This window comes from Sinocyclocheilus rhinocerous, unplaced genomic scaffold (assembly GCF_001515625.1).
Source record: "Sinocyclocheilus rhinocerous isolate Xijiao unplaced genomic scaffold, SAMN03320098_v1.1 scaffold5064, whole genome shotgun sequence".
NCBI lineage: Eukaryota > Metazoa > Chordata > Actinopteri > Cypriniformes > Cyprinidae > Sinocyclocheilus > Sinocyclocheilus rhinocerous.
Window position 1 is genome coordinate 1 of NW_015636846.1, and position 16,957 is coordinate 16,957.

Consider the following 16,957-nt stretch of genomic DNA (forward strand, 5'->3'; position numbering starts at 1 on the left):
TCTGGATAATGCAACTTCCTGTTGAAAAAATATCTTTTGGAATGTACCAAGTTGATCAGAGGGGGGAATGTGTTGGGGGTAACAGGACTGAGTGTAAACCCGGGGGACACGACTAAAATGTGTATTTTATCAAAAATGTTATGGATTTTTTTTCTTTTGAAAACAAAAAGGAAATCATTGCTTGGATATAAAGTCACACATAAATGCAAAAAAAAAAAAAATGTTTTGAAGGATTTTAATCATAATATTTCATGGTAAATTATAGAGGCAGGGAGTGGGGACATGCAACAACTACTATTTCTTTAGTGTTCTAGGTAGTTTTTATTAATGATTTTAATTATACATTCTAAATTTTGCAGTTAGCTAAATGTGAAGACACTTTGCTTAATAATAAAATGTATTTTAGAGTTAATTTTCATGCATTTTTTACTTTTAATGTCCTTGGGACAGAAATGTTACCCATTCGGTGGAATGTCCCACAAATTTAATTAGCCTATTCTACTTACGTTTGTATGTGAACTCGAAATCAACCCCGATTGTTCTTTAAAAAGCATAGAAAGATCTCCTAACCGAAGATCACATGATCACAAACGGAAATCACTTCCATGAAGTGACCATCGCATGTTCCCTTCTAACAGACTTCTGGAAGGGCCCTTCGTGAAGGGATTCAGTTGTTCACTTTCGTTTGGAACGTCCCTACAAATGGCGTCCCCTTCCCGAAGTGCCCTTCAAGGGAGCAAAAAAGCCGTTTGGAATTCGCCCTTTATATGGCCGCTCGGAATTCGCCCTTAATATGGCCGCTCAATCGCAGGAAGCCCCGCCTTCTGAATGAAAGAGCCAATCGCTAACCGGTCAAGTCAGCGCGTCACTGCAAACAGTCAGCGTTCTGAGACGTGCGCTCAGGACTGCGCATGCATACTGACTGATCTAGCCTGAAAAATAAGCTTTTTATAACGCTATTTGAGCAAAAGAAACAACATTTATGACACAGTTGTTGTCAGAATTCATTGGTGATTTCAAATATGAAATTTAATCGTAAGCTTAGTGAACAGTTTTGGAGAATTTGATGTTTCCCCATTCAAAGTGATAGGAGCTGCACGTGCATGCCCGAGAGGCGTTTCAAAGATGGCCGCCGAGTGACATGACTTGCCTTAAAGGGAATTTGGTTACGTTAACACCGTGTCTACATGCTTTCATCCAGTGTGGGGTTATGAAATAGATTATACTACAATACTGTGACATACATAAAGGTAAGACTAAATCTTCTAAACATGTATTGTTTCATATATAACTGACAAAATTCCCTGGTGATCTAATCGACTTTAGTTTTATAGCTCTTACTGCTCTTAATGTACAGTATGTCCACAGTTGTCTCTTTTGTGTCTGTTTTTTGTTTTCATTAAGTTTATGAGAGAAAGTTGATATGTGCTGTAAATGAAATATAAGTGAGAACTATTTGAAAGAGCAACATCTGAGCAAATATTTTTTCTGGCCAACATTCTCAAGAACTAGAGACAAAGATAACACTTAACCCAGTCATAAAAACACATTAACAAATAGGGCTGATAAGACCAAACACATGCCACTGTCCTTTATATTCTTAACACACACACACACACACACACACACACTTGTAAACCAGTTGCGGTATCACAATGTTTGTAACAGGTTCTGTGGTTATATTGCTATTACAGTCCAGTATTTTGGTGAAATATTCTGTCAATCACTCATCTTTGACTGTATAATAATCCCACAGATAGGGTGATTGTCTGTATGTGTGCATGTTTGTCCCAGGTAAACATGCTAGACATTCTCCACATTTCTGCACCTCAGTGTTACTCACAATCTTCCTTCTTTTCCAAGTGACCATGTTTATTATCCACTGTGTGTGTGTGTGTGGCACGTGGGTTGGTGGTTGTGTGTATGTGTAAATTAAAATGAATGATTAATAAGTGTGTCATTGAAAATACAATTAGTTACAGAAACATATCATTTACTAAACTACGGTCATTTGTTACAATAAAAATATTCCATTTTCAAAACTACATATAATGGTTTTAATTAGGTCACATATTTATTTATGTACTTCTAAAATTCCTGAAATGGTAGACATGCATATTTTATTTTTAGTTTATGTTTTTTTATGTTTATTTTATGTTTTTTTCAGGGTCGCCATCCTAGATCGCATCATGTTATTGGACCAATTGGACCATTCTGTTTAATTTCCTACTTTCTGCAGTAAAGATTAAGGTAAAGTTAGACTAAATTAATCAAGACATACATGCAGATATATTAATACACTACCATTCAGTTCAAGTGCCATTCAAGTTTTGTGTCAGTGAGATTTTGTTTTCTGAAAGACATTAATACTTTTAATGATGAAAAGTGACAACTTATATATTGTTACAAAAAAAAAGATTAAAAGAAGAAAAAACTTATCACCATTTCCACAAAAGTATTAAGCAGCATTAATTTTCAGCATTAATCATAATAATAAGAAATGTTTCTTCAGCGCTAAATCAGCCTATTAGAATGATTTCTGAAGAATCATGTGACACTGAAAACTGGAGAAATGGCTGCTAGTTTTTCTTTCAAAAATATAACAGACTAAAGAGACTTCTTACAAAAACATTTTAAAAATCTTACTGAACTCAGTAGTATATACAGTCAGGTCCATATATATTTGGACACGGGCACAATTTTTTATTATTTTATTCTGCTGACCAAAACATATTCAAGTTACAGTTATATAATGAATATGTGCTTAAAGTGCACACTCTGAGCTTTAATTTGAGGGTATTCTCATCACAATTGTAGGAAAGGTTAAGGAATTACAGCTCTTTAATATGTACCTCCGCCCTTTTTCAAGAGACCATAAGTAATTGGACAGTTGACTCAAAAGCCATTTCATGGACAGATGTGGGCTATTCCTTCATTATCTCTACATCAATTAAGCAGGTACAAGGTCTGGAGTTGATTCTAAGTGTGCTATTTGCATTTGGAAGCTGTTGCTGTGAACCCACATAATTTGCTCAAAGGATCTTTCCATGCAGGTGACACAGACAATTGTTAGGCTTCAAAAACAGAACAAATCCATTAGAGAGATAGCAGGAACATCCGGAGTGGCCAAATCAACAGTTTGGTACATTCTGAGAAAAAAAGAACGCACTGGTGAGCTCAGCAACATAAAAAGGCCTGGACGTCCATGGAGGACAACAGTGGTGGATGATCGGAGAATCATATCCATGGTAAAGATAAACCATTTCACAACATCCAGCCAAGTGAAGAACACTCTCGAGGAGGTAGGTGTGTCACTGTCAAAGTTTACAATCAAGAGAAGACTTCACGAGAACAAATACAGAGGGTTCAACACAAGGTGCAAACAAGGCCAGATTAGACTTTGGCAAAAAAACATCTAAAACAGCCAGACCACTTCTGGAAAAGCATTATTTAGACGGCTGAAATTAAGATCAACCTGTACCAGAATGATGGGAAGAAAAAAGTATGGAGAAGGCTTGGAACAGCTCATGATCCAAAGCATACAACATCATCTGTGAAACATGTTGGAGCACTGTGATGGCATGAGCATGCATGGCTTCCAGTGGCACTGGGTTACTGGTGTTTAGTGATGACGTGACAGAGGACAGAAGCAGCCGGAAGAATTCTGAAGTGTATAGGGATATACTGTCTGTCCAAATTCAGTCAAATGGAGCAAAGTTGATTGGACGGTGCTTCATAGTACAAATAGACGATGACCAAAAACATACAGAGAAAGCAACCCAGGAATTTTTGAAGGTAAAAGAAAAAGAAGTGGATTATTCTGCAATGGCCAAGTCAGTCTCCTGATCTCAACCCAATTGAGAATGCATTTCACTTGCTGAAGACAAAACTAAAGGCAGAAAGACCCACAAACAAACAACAACTGAAGTCAGCTGCTGTAAAGGACTGGCAAAGCATCACAAAGGAGGAAACACAGACTCTAGTGATGTCCATGAGTTCCAGACTTAAGGCAGTCATTGCCTGCAAAGGATTCTCAACAAAATATTAAAAATGAACATTTTATTTATGATTCCATTTATTTGTCCAATTACATTTGAGCCCCTGAAAATGGGGGGCTGTGTATAAAAATTGTTGTAATTCCTAAGCATTTTATGTTATATTTTTGTTCAACCCCTTGAATTAAAGCTTACAGTCTGCACTTCAATTACATCTTGATTGTTTTATTTCAAATCCATTGTAGTGGTGTATAAAAGCAAAAGCACAAAAACTCGGAATACTTCCGGACCTGACTGTATATGCATTTCTTTGTTTTGTTTATTTCTTTTTTTTTCTTGAAAAATAAACACTAAATAAACTAAGCTTGTAAATAAATAAAATAATAAAAAATGAAATTATCTTGCAAGAATATAATACAAAATATAATGAAAAGACATTTTATTTTTGCAGCATTTAAAATCAGTTTGCAAACCCGTTTATAAATATTAGGCCTATAAAAGACAGTCACCACTCCTCTCCAGGAATTTGCTTTATGTGACTTTCTGACCCATAAGTCTTAAACTGGGTGTTTCTGCATATTCAAAGTTACTCTCTGTCTATACTGAGAGGAAGTTACACAAGGAAGCCAACCTAGAATGCTCTCATTGTCATCAACAAAGCTGTGTATCACAAACTTGCATTATAGACAGCTTTGTTCATCATAAAAACAAAGGTTCGTTGAAAAACCTTAGATTCCTTAAGAACCGTTTTTGAGTTCTTCAGTTGGTTCTTTTGAGATTCTTGATGTTACATTATGAGTATCAGTGATTTGGTTGTGTGTTCTTTAAAGCATAGGCCATACTGTACATAATGCAAAGTGTTAGGACTAACCGCTGGACTGAATGGCCTAAACTTTAAAAGGCTTTCTTTAGACTGTAACTTTTATTTTTAAGCATGTAATGGGAGTGTTCTAGTGTGAAACGCATTATGTGTGAACTGGACCTGAGAAAAAGAAAAACATTCTGAGCACATTTAAAAGTCAAATGGGTTAGTTAAGACTAAGAGTTCATGAAGGTAAAACTCCCCTGTCACGTCAAAATGCCAGATCTGTCACACACTTACCAAAACAGTGAATCAGAAGAGTTGAGCAAACATTTCACATTTTAAATCTGACATCAACCATGTACTCAGAGACCATAACACCGCCCTGTACAGACATAATATACACATGTAAAACTAGACAGACGACAAGGAGCCCAAGGTGTACAGGTATAGTTCAGCGTGGGAGAGGTCATTCATGTTGTCGCAAATGGCTATAGGGTGTGAAACTACAGCAGAGTGTTCTAGCTATAGTTTTGAGCCATATTTAACATCCACAGTCAAAGGGTAACACCATATAGTTTTTACCTCAGCTGCTTCTTCTAACATACATGAAAATACATCACTGACAATGTTTTGCAAGGTCAGTGAACATTAGGGGAAGCTAAATATTATATCCCTGGATCTACACTTTAAAATAATGACATCTGTGATTTGTTTTGCTCTGTAGAAAAGGATTTTAGCCGAAAAGGGACGTTTTAAGCTGTTAAAAATGTTAATATGTATTATTTTAATGATAGATTGTATAATATAAATATAAAATAAATATACTATTGGTTATAATTAGCATATCAGTTTTCATACTAAAATTATATACACTACTCTTCAAAAGTTTGGGGTCAGTGAAAACCGTAATATTGTGAAATATTACAATTTGAAATAACTATTTTATTACATTTTTATAAAATATAATTTATTCCTGTGATGGCAAAGCTGAATTGTCTTCGGTGTCACATGACCCTTCAGAAATCATTCTAATTGTCACGGTTCATAGATGCGTCGGCCCCTTCTGGTCGTTCGGTGTATTGCTGTTGATTGATCACTAGGTTCAGCTGTGGCTCGTCAGCTGCCCTATATCAGTCTCAGCGTTTGGTCTTGTCTTTGTCAGATCGTTGTCTCATGTCTGTTTTCGTTTCAGTGTCTCATGTGCTGCTCGGTTCCTGATTCCTGCTCTCTGGTGGATTTACTGACCGTTGTTCGGGATTATTGGACTGGTTTCCACTCGTTGTCTCATTGGTTGAGGATTTGTGCATCTTGCTCACTGCAGCCTAGCGTTACCGAGGAGGCCTGTCATCACTGCATCCACGACCATCTGTTTGCTGTGACTTTGCTTGTTTTGTTCACGTTTAATAAATTACCATCTAACCTCGCATTTGAATCCATCTTGTATTACCTGACACTAATATGCTGATTTGGTTCTCAAGAAATATTTCTTACTTCTTAATCAGTAAGTGTGCTGCTTAATATTTTGATGGAAACTTATACGTTTATATGTTCAGGATTCTTTGATGAATAGAAAGTTCAAAAGAATAGCTTTTATTTTAAATAGAAATATTTTGAGACTTTTAGATAACATAATATTTTAAATTAAATATATTACATTAAAGAAAAAACATAATACATTAACATAATATTTGAGAGATTGGTGTTTTGTCTTTAGGTAGCTGTCATTTGTTATCTTTCGTGTTGTTATTCTATATTCACTTGTTGATACTGACTACAACGTCTGGCAGTGTTGCAACTTCACATATTGCGGTTTTTGTCTGTATTTGGGGAGGCGTGTGGGGTCGGGCCCTTATAGAGAGGGGTTTGCCTGTCCACCCTAAATGAAGCTTGGCAGCCATTTCCACGGTTCCCTGAGAACCGTCAGGCCACACACACACATGCATGCAAACACAAAGTCACAAGCTTAGGAGGTGTGTGTTGCTTTTAACTTGAACATGTTATTTGCCTGTCTGAATTTCTTTGTCAAAATATATTCTGATGACTTTGTCATTTATCTTGTGTCGAGCAAAATGGCTCCAGCACTATTAGTAATAGGTTTTCACACATGTGTGAGCACAGACACATAGACAGTAATGTCTCAGAGGCAAAGGTGACAGACTGTCAGCCATCAGCTGAAAAATTACCGCCAGGTGGTTTATTTTTGCTCCATTTTAGGGCCACTGTATTAAAGCTTTTTTTTTTTAATGCAGAAATTCCAATAGTCATAATGCCATCTGACTTTTGCAGAACGGTGATGTCACCTTCCCCACGACAGTTCACGATGCTGGAATGTTACAGGCTGTTGACCGAGGCAAAGGATTGTGGGTATTGTGTACGGAGGAACATGGAGGTGTAAGGGGTGAGCCATCTGCCTCACACACTCACAGTAAACTCCTACAGCTAAACACACAAGCCACCCACCCACTGCACACACACTCACACACAGCAGGTCAAACACGATGGCACCGGCAATACTGTATGCATGACATTTAGACAAGTTCACACACAGAGTCAGATAGTTTTGCGATAACTTACTGACAAGAAGGTATGCTGGTACTAAACTGACTGTATGTCCACTGCGAGATAGACAGAAAGTGAGTATGTGTGCGTGGTGGGAGACAGTAACACAGTAATGTGAAGTACACTGCACACATGCACATTATTACAACATTAATCCTCCACGGTGACCTTTTCTTGTAGCTCTTTCAGACACAACACTCACAAAACATAATTTGTGTGTGTTAGCTCTTTAGTATTTGGTATTGGGTTGGGTTAATTTAAATAAAACTTCCAGTTCTTGGGTTCATATAGAGTAACAAATAATAAACATATAAATCCAGTGAACTGATTATGGATATATTGGTGTTGGAAATATTAAAACAATTTGTTTGAATTTGAAAATCTTCTCTGTTACAGGGTGATCATTTAATGTTTAATGTACAGAGACAACCAGAGACATTTTGTCTTTTTTTATTTAATATGGGCTTCCATATACCATGTGCAGAATTTGAACTAGATTTTCTTCTTCTTCTAAAATATTGTTGCAATTTAAAATAACTGTTTTCTAATTTAATTTTTATTAATTATTTATCCAGTTTTCAGTGTCACATGATCCTTCAGAAATCAATCTAATATGCTGATTTGATGCTCAATAAATATTTCTTAAAAATGTTATTTAAAATTAAAGGTTCCAAAAGGGGGTTTCCACAGTGATGCCATAGATCAACCATTTTTGGTTCTCCAAAGAACCTTTCAGTGAACAGTTCTTAAAAGAACCAATTTTCCTTAGTGTGAAGAACCCTTTTCCACTATAACGAACCTTTTGTGCAATTGAAAGGTTCCGTGGATGTTAAATGTTCTTCATGGAACTATAGAAAGATACCAATAAAGAACCTTTATTTTTTAAGAGTGTATCAATGTTGAAAACGGTTGTTCTACTTAATACTTTTGTGGAAACCATGATACATTTTTTTCAGGATTCTCTGATGAATAGAAAGAACAGCATTTATTTGAAATAGAAATTTATTGTAACAATGTAAAAAAAAACTTTTCTGTCACTTTTGATCAATTTAATGCACTCTTCCTTTATTAAAAAGGTTGTTTTTTGTATGCTAATGCAATTTTCACTTTCTTTTTTCTTGAAGTCTGGATCTGGAAGTCACTGTGATTGCAGATTTAGGATGATCAATAAACTGAAGTCATTTTGACAATATTCAAAGAGTGCAAGTGGATCCCAAAAGCATTAAAATTGATTATTTTTTTTAGCTGTACAGCCCACAAACCTAGTATCTAATAGTATCTTAGTATCTAATCTGATGACAACATGTGTACAGTGCAATATGAAGTTATTTCAGAAAAACAGATTTTGCTGCCTGCTGTCAGACTGAAACTTTTAAAGCAACCACTGGGACCCCTAAATCTTACCGGTGACAGGTTTAGGTCTCCATGGCGATGGCTTTACAAGTCCCTGAAGGAACAGCCAATCAGCCACAGGTCTCCACAGCGTGAACAGATTCCGGTCAGGTCAGCATCTTAGAACCAAGGGGGGGTTCAGACCTCACACACACTCATTCAAACACACACTTCCACGCACACACTGAAAATGTGCCGATGCATGACTAGTAGTTCATTAAATTTTTTTTCCCAGTAAAAAAAAAAGGGCCTGAACCACCTGGGCTGGAATGATTTTGATTATGTGTGTGGTGTTGGTACATTTACAAGATTGATTTGAGGTACTTTTGATATGCCCTTTGTGGGTTGGCGTCCCGTGATGGGTTTCCATGGTAATGATTGCATGCTTTCTGCATTCCGAGGCCTTAATACCGAACAACAGCAGCTGTGGGAATGTAGCAATTTTACTGCCATTGTTGACTATACAATCTACGAAGACCCTGTCACCTAGACAACCTGGCTTACCAACACATTTAACATCGCTAATCGTAAACTGTACAAATATTTACAGATAAGTATGTATAAGCAACCTACACCTTTTAAGAATGTTAAAGATTTTTTGTTTGTTTGTTTGTTTTTATAATTTAACATTATGCTTAATAACATGCTTTTAGCATAACAAGGAATCTTAATTGATTCATTAAAATATTTAATTAAATAATATTATTATTTGTTAAATAATATAATTATTTGTCAGTGCAGTGCAGTGTTATATTATTTATACACTAGAGTTTTTAGTAATGTTTTGAATTTGTTTTTATTATTATATTTTCACTTTTCACTTTTTAGTAATTTTGTTATATGCCTTTCTAACTGTTTAGGTTTAATGTGTTTGGTAACACTTTACAATAAGATTCTATTAGTTAACTTTAATGCATTAATGAACAATAGTTAATAATGAGCAATACATTTGTTTGAGTATTTATTAATATTTGTTAATGTTAGTTAATACAAATGCAACTGTTTATTGTTACTTCGTGTTAGCTCATGTCCAATAAATGATATTAACAGACACAACTTTTTAAATAATGTATTAGTAAATTTTGAAATTAGCTAACTAATACTAATATATGGTGTAAAAGTATGTTTCGTTGATAATTCATTTGAACTAATGTAGTTAATTAATGTTAACAAATGGAACCTTATTGTTTGTTTTTATTTCAGTTTTAGTTTTTATTTATTTAATAATATCCAGTTAGTCATTTTAGTCACATAAGAGTTCTGACAGATACTTCTGTCAGCAAAATATGTATTTAATGATGAAAGGCTAACAGTAGTAATAAGGGATAGTGCAAATTTCTTGTATGTGCAAACATAACAAACTTCTGACTTCTGCTAACAACCGATACTTCACATCTGAGAGACATTTAATCTTATTTAAACTGACATTTAAACTGACATCTTATTCATGTCAGTATTAATTCCCTTTCCAAAACGGTTTTCTTTCCTGGGGGTGAACCCTGCAACAGATGCCAGGACAGTGTGTGGAATTAGCAAACATGCTCACAGCTAATTGAGTTTTGTGCCTTTGTGAAAAAGTGTGTGAATGCGCACAGTATTAGGGAGAGTCCTATCCTTAGGGTGCTATTTTAGCTAAGTGGTTGTGATAAAACTTTAAGATAAAGCTTGGGTAAACACAAGATTTGTAATCAGTTTTGATTTTGAAGTCATCCACTTGAACAGACTTGAACATCGATTTCTGAAAGGGTTGTAAATGATCTGTATATCTGATCTTCTGCATGTGCACAATGTCAGCACTTCATAACACATTTGCCTGTGGGTTTGCTTCATACAGCTGTCGCTGCAAAGGTTAATGACGTGTTGGTCGAACACATTCTTGGCACTGAATGAATGGAAAAGCAGGCATGAATGAAATACTGAATGAGTAATTACAGTCGATTTTGTTATAACAGGCTGAATAAGGTTTGGAAAACCTTTTCGTTTCACATGTTGGCGTCGCAGTGGACACACTCTACCCCCACTTCAGTCCGCAAAGCCCCGTAATTGACTGTTCATTAGCACAGGGTTGAGGGCAATATCAGCCTATTTCCCACACTGATTACCAAAGGCTAAGCACACTGATTGTACCTGTCCCCATAGCGACCCTATACTCCTCTTCTCAAACTAATATGCTTGTGCTGTTATGTCCCAAACTTTCAGATCTCATATCTGCTCTAATGAGCTCTGTTCACTTGAGATTGCGTACAGCATAAGTCCAGTATCAATTTTAATGATAAATCACAATAATATGAAACCATTTTCCTTTTTTTCTATTACGGCACAAGACATAAAATCAGAATGAAAAAATAAATAAATGGAAGACTGTATAACACTACATACAGTGTTAGTGGTCAGTATAGTTTTTTGTTGTTGTTGTAATTAATACTTTTATTCAGCAAGGATGCATTAAATTGATGAAAATACATATATAAAGGTAGTTAAAAAGTTACAAAAGATTTCTATTTCTAATAAATGCTGTTCTTTTGAACTTCCTATTCATGAAAGAATCCAGAAAAACAATGTCTCACGGTTTCTGCAAAAATAATAAGCTGCACAACTGTTTTAAACATTGATTATAACATAAAAAACTGATCATTCCTTGAGCACCAAATCAGCATATTAGAATGATTTTTGAAGAATCATGTGACATTGAAGACTGGAGAAATGGCTGCTGAAAATTCAGCTTTGCCATCAAAGGAAAAATTACATTTTAAAATATGCTAAAATAGAAAACAGATATCTTAAACCAATAATATTTCACAATATTGCTGTTTTTACTGTATTTTTGATCAAATAAATTCAACCTTGGTGTGCATAAGAGGCTTTTTAAAAAATATATTAAAAGTTTTACCGACCCCAAACATTCTAAACACTACATATCATATCATATCATATCATATCATATATCATATCATATCATATCATATCATATCATATCATATCCTTGAAAATATTCAATAAGTTTAAATATAACTTCAGATTCATTTTTATGGATTACTACTGTAGATGCACCAAACTCAATATTTAACTCAACTTATGTCAAGTGGAAATGTTTTTTCCACATTTCGAGTCAGGAGTCTACCTCATTTGAGAATGTGGTGACTAATCAGTGAGCAGGAAAGTCTATAGACATCTTGCACCACAGTACGGGTGTAGCTGCCCATCACTAGACAGTGATTTTGGAAAATCAAACAAATCTCAGTGTCTACCCTGAAAACACTGCACCTTTATACTGTCACATGTTCATCCATACTGTAGCAATCTCTCTCTGTCGACCTCTCTTCTCCCTCCCCTGCTCTCTGACTCCACCCTGCTGTGGATAAAAGGTTGCTGTCTGCAGACTGTTTCTTGTTTAAGTCCAGTTTGCATTGGTCAGTTGGTCAAGGTGTGTGTTTCAGGGTCTTTCTGAGTGTGAGCTTGAGAATCCTTGAGATTATCTCCTCCTACGGCCGTTCAAAGGAAAGGTAAGGAAATACACTTATATATTCATCATTTCATTTCATTCACTTTTTGATGCACACTGTAATTTGCAAAACTGTTGCAAAATGATGATCAAGCAGACAAGTAATGACAGATGTGGAAATTGTTGTTTAATGAGTATAGATATACAGCAAAATACATATTTTCCTCATTTTATTTAGCATATTTCTGTATCAGTGTCAGGTAGTGAGTGTTGAAAATCAAAACAAAACTTTATTTAGAAGCCGCCCTACTGCACTGATTGTAACAGGCAAAGATATTAAATTGTGTTTCATTTTTGAGGCTAATACACTATTTATCTCTGTGTGACATGAAGCTGATGAATTTTACTGCATGAAATGTGATGTATATAATCTTGTAGCTTGTTTAACCATTTATGGGTGGTTATACACTGTATAAAACACTCATGAATGTGTACAGGGAACAGCTATACAGACAACTTTATATCCATATTTTATTTATCAAATGTATTACAGAAATACTGAGCAGCTTTAGCAAGTTTGGCGGGCAGTTTCTAAGATAATGTGGGAGCTCCCTCTCCTGGTGGCAGCCATATGGAGTCTTTGCATACATGTGTGATTGTGATAGTGTGTACCTGATAGTGGACTCTTAGTTTAACCCTCAGTTGTGAGAAGAATACAAAGCAGACATCCATTCGATGCACAATGAGATGTGACTTGTGGAGGGCAGCCTGTCATTGTTGCAGAAATAAACTGTGTGATGACAATCTAACAGTTTCAGCATGTAATAGTAATGCTATGAGTGATTTGGTGCACCTTTATTAAGTTCTGTTGAAGTTAGCAATAGGTTGATGGCAGATTAATCAGCTAATATTTGGCCAGTAACCATTCACACTCCTTCTTTAGTTTAGTTTAGTTTAACTTTATTGTCTGTCCAGATTTCCTGAACAGAAATTCATCTTTGACACTGGCATAGAAAATACATCCTAACAAATAATACTACACATTCACATATCACATAAAAAAAAAAAAATTAATAAAATACAATATATATGTATGCCCACACATATGCATACACATGTGTACACACACCTACCCAGAAAGATACCTCATGATAATACCTCAATTAAGAATTTGGTTTAAAACAGTCACCGCCAATGGTACAAATGATCTTTTATATAGGTTCTTTTTAGCCAGCGGTATACGCAGCCTGCGCCCTGAAGGAAGGGCCTTAAAGCAGGAATGAAGTGGATGAGTTTGGTCTGAATATACAGCGATCGCCTTTTTTCCATAAAGTGTAAAAACAGCTCTTGCATTGTACTCTGTTTCTGGCCGATTATCTGCTGGTAGTTTAATCGCTACACAAATGTTAGAGGAGCCCGACAGCATAAAGGCTCTTCTTATTACTAAACTGACCAATCAGAATTGCGATGTTGCTTGCTATAGCTGAAATGAAATTCCTTCAAAACTAATTCCAAAGTACTTGCTTTGGATATGTGTACTAATAAAATCACGTTAAAATATAAAGCTCCTCCAATAATAAAAAAAAAAACCTTCAAAAACATCCTATGGAACTTTTTATTCAAATTGCATTTTCTGTCTTCCTGTATTACCCTGCTTGTTCAAGTTCTCTGTGATGCTGTATTATTGTTGGAGATTAACACTTGCGAATAATACTAAAAGAAAAAAAAATTAAGTTGCCTCTCTCTGCAAATATAACCGATCATGGTCGGAGGGAACCATTAAAGCCAATCAGCTTTCACTATCACTTTAGTGTGTCATCAAACCTACATGTGAGACAACAGGTGAAGAGAAACGTTCAAATTTATCCAAAATGTCAATCCAAATGAATAAAGGATTGCATAACAAGTGAAACTGAAAGATGGGCATAAATTAATTTGCCATGAATTTATCTACACTTAGGTGAGTGAATGATAGATGGAAAGGGGCTCTCAATTCAATCCTAAATGTTATTAATGGTCATATCTGAGCAGCATGATTTTTTCCAATTTATTTGCCATTTTGACAAGTGTTGCATTGCTGATTGGAGAGATCTGAAGGTGTTATTAATTATTGTAATATATCAGGATTTATGTACATAAATGGCATACAAATCTTAAATCTTTTTACAAATCTATTTACAAATCTAATATATTAATCTAGTAGTGCTAAATTCTTTCTCTTCTACCGGCATTCTTCTCTCTCCACACATGCACTTTGAGGCTAGCAGACCCTTGCTGTGTTTCTCACTCTTATTAACGCTCAGCTGTTAAAATGCTTCTAAGTGACCCAACAGATGCTTAGAGAGAATGACCCTGTTTTAGCTCAGAAAGGCCTGTTTGTTTCACAGCTGGGCTGGGAGTTGTGAATCCCACGGCACAATATAGTGTGCCTGGCTGCTACATCATACAGTAGATAAAATGAGACATTAACTGCTGTAGGTTGACTGGATTATTATTTTTTTAAGCACCTTTTGATTGGTCTGCAACAACACAAGCATGTTAGTACAGTCTCTGTCTCATCTATCTGGATTCTCAGAATTCAATTGTTCCTGGATCACAGTTCCATACATCAGTTAATTCAGTTTGGAAATTGAATGCTAATATAACTCCAACATACAATTTTGTTACAGTTACAGTTCATTTGTATTTGATCGTTGACATCTACTTTCCTAGTTGTGCTAGTTTCGTGTCCCTCATATAAATCCACACTCTTAATCCTCTCACATATTAAAATAATTGAATGTAAATCAACATTTCATTTATGAAGATTTCTGTAAAAAAAAAAAAAAAAAAAAGATATTAGCCAAGTAGTTCAACAGATAGTGTTAATATATTGGCTTACTGCATCATGGCCTCTTGAAATCCTCCCTTGGTTTGCACCAAAAATCACCCCTCTCCTTTCTTCCCACAGAGAGCCAGAATAAAAGTGTTGTCATTGATGATTTATGTGTTTCTTTGTGAACGCAGCGCTCTGTAAAGATGGGAGAAAAGGGTGTGAGAGACTGAATGAAATGAAAGACAGAAGGGAAGAATGAGGGACTAGGCGGACAAGAGCAAGGAAGAATTTCTGTAAACACTGCTGGCCATCTGGGTCTCAGTGAGAGGCTGAATGTGAGTGTTTAACCAGACTTATTTGCTGAGGTGTTCATGCATTCAGTTACTGAAGCGATGGGATTCCAGAAGAACATTTCACAAATAGCATGGAGGACTTTCATTTTTACTGGGTTCAGAGGCCACGTTTAAAAGTATAGGCTAAATTTAGACGCCACAGAGTTGGCATCTCATTTCTTCAGAGTTGTATAATATCAAATGAAAAAGATTGAAGATTATGGTGAAGGTGATGTTAACATTGAAACTGATATTATACTATTAATTTAATATACATTACTGTTCAAAAATTTAGATTGGTAAGATTTTATTTTATTATTTATTTACTGAACAAAGTCTCTAATCTTCACCAAGGCTGCTTTTATTTGATCAAAAGTACTGTTAAACCTCAATATTATAACGTTTTACTATTTAAAATGACTATTTTGTATTTTAAATTGTAATTTATTGCTTTGGTTCAAAGCTGTATTTTCAGGAGCCATTACTCCAGTCTTCACTGTCACATGATCCTTCAGAAATCATTCTAATATATTTGTGCTGTACAAATTCGTATGAATCGTGAAAATGGTTGTGCTGTTTAACATTTTTATGGAAACCTTGATACTTTTTTCAAAGAACAGCATTTTTAAAATAAAAATCTTGAAAAATAAATAACATGAATAACAATGAATGTCTTTACAGTAACTTTTCATCAATTTAATGCACCCTTGCTGAATAAAATTCATTTTAAAAAATCACATTGACCCCAAACCTTTGAACGGTACTGTAATCTATTACAAAACACTATAAACTAAAATCCAAGAGTTATGATAAATATGTGCCATATTTAACTTATGTTATGCCATAAAATAATTAAGGTATCACAGAAATATCTAATATTAACCTTTGTTGATAATTTCATTTAAATATGGACATTCATATATACATCTCCTAATTCCTGTGAATTTATTATTATGTGTCAAGGTTTCAGGACGTTAGCTTTTACAGTATATGTTTAGACCATCAAAAAATAAATGAAAATAAATAAATAAATAAATCAAATCACTTGTCTTTTACACTTATCTGTTTATTTCTTTCTGATTATAATTATGACAATATGTTGTTATAATCATCACTGGTATGTGTATGTTGTTCTAGTCATTGCAGTAATGCCTAGCTAATCAAAATGCTAATGTTAGCGCTTATGTTACTGAGTGCCTTTCCTCCTCATCACATTGTACTTGTTTACTGATTTGATTTTGCAAATTTTTTTTTTGTGAGTGAATGAGACTCTGTGTCCAACCTTTTTAAAAATTGGAAGTCCAAAAAAAGGCCTGGGAGAGAATGTGAGAGAGTGAAGAAGCGAAAAGATGCCAGCTGTTAGGGTGAAAAGGTCTACATCAGTGTTTCACTCAATGTTTTTCATGTCAGATTTTGTTGCTGATTTGAAATAAGTTATTTAAAAGGGGCAAGCGGTTTTTGAGATTTGGGACTTCCCCATTCAGGTAGATAGGACTTGGATGCCCAAAATAGCTACCTGGAGACATTGCAGAAATGGCCGCTGAGTAAACAAACTTTCTTGAAAGGGACTTGGGCTTACATTAATCTTTTTGTTCTTTTTCTTCTCTTCTGCATTTT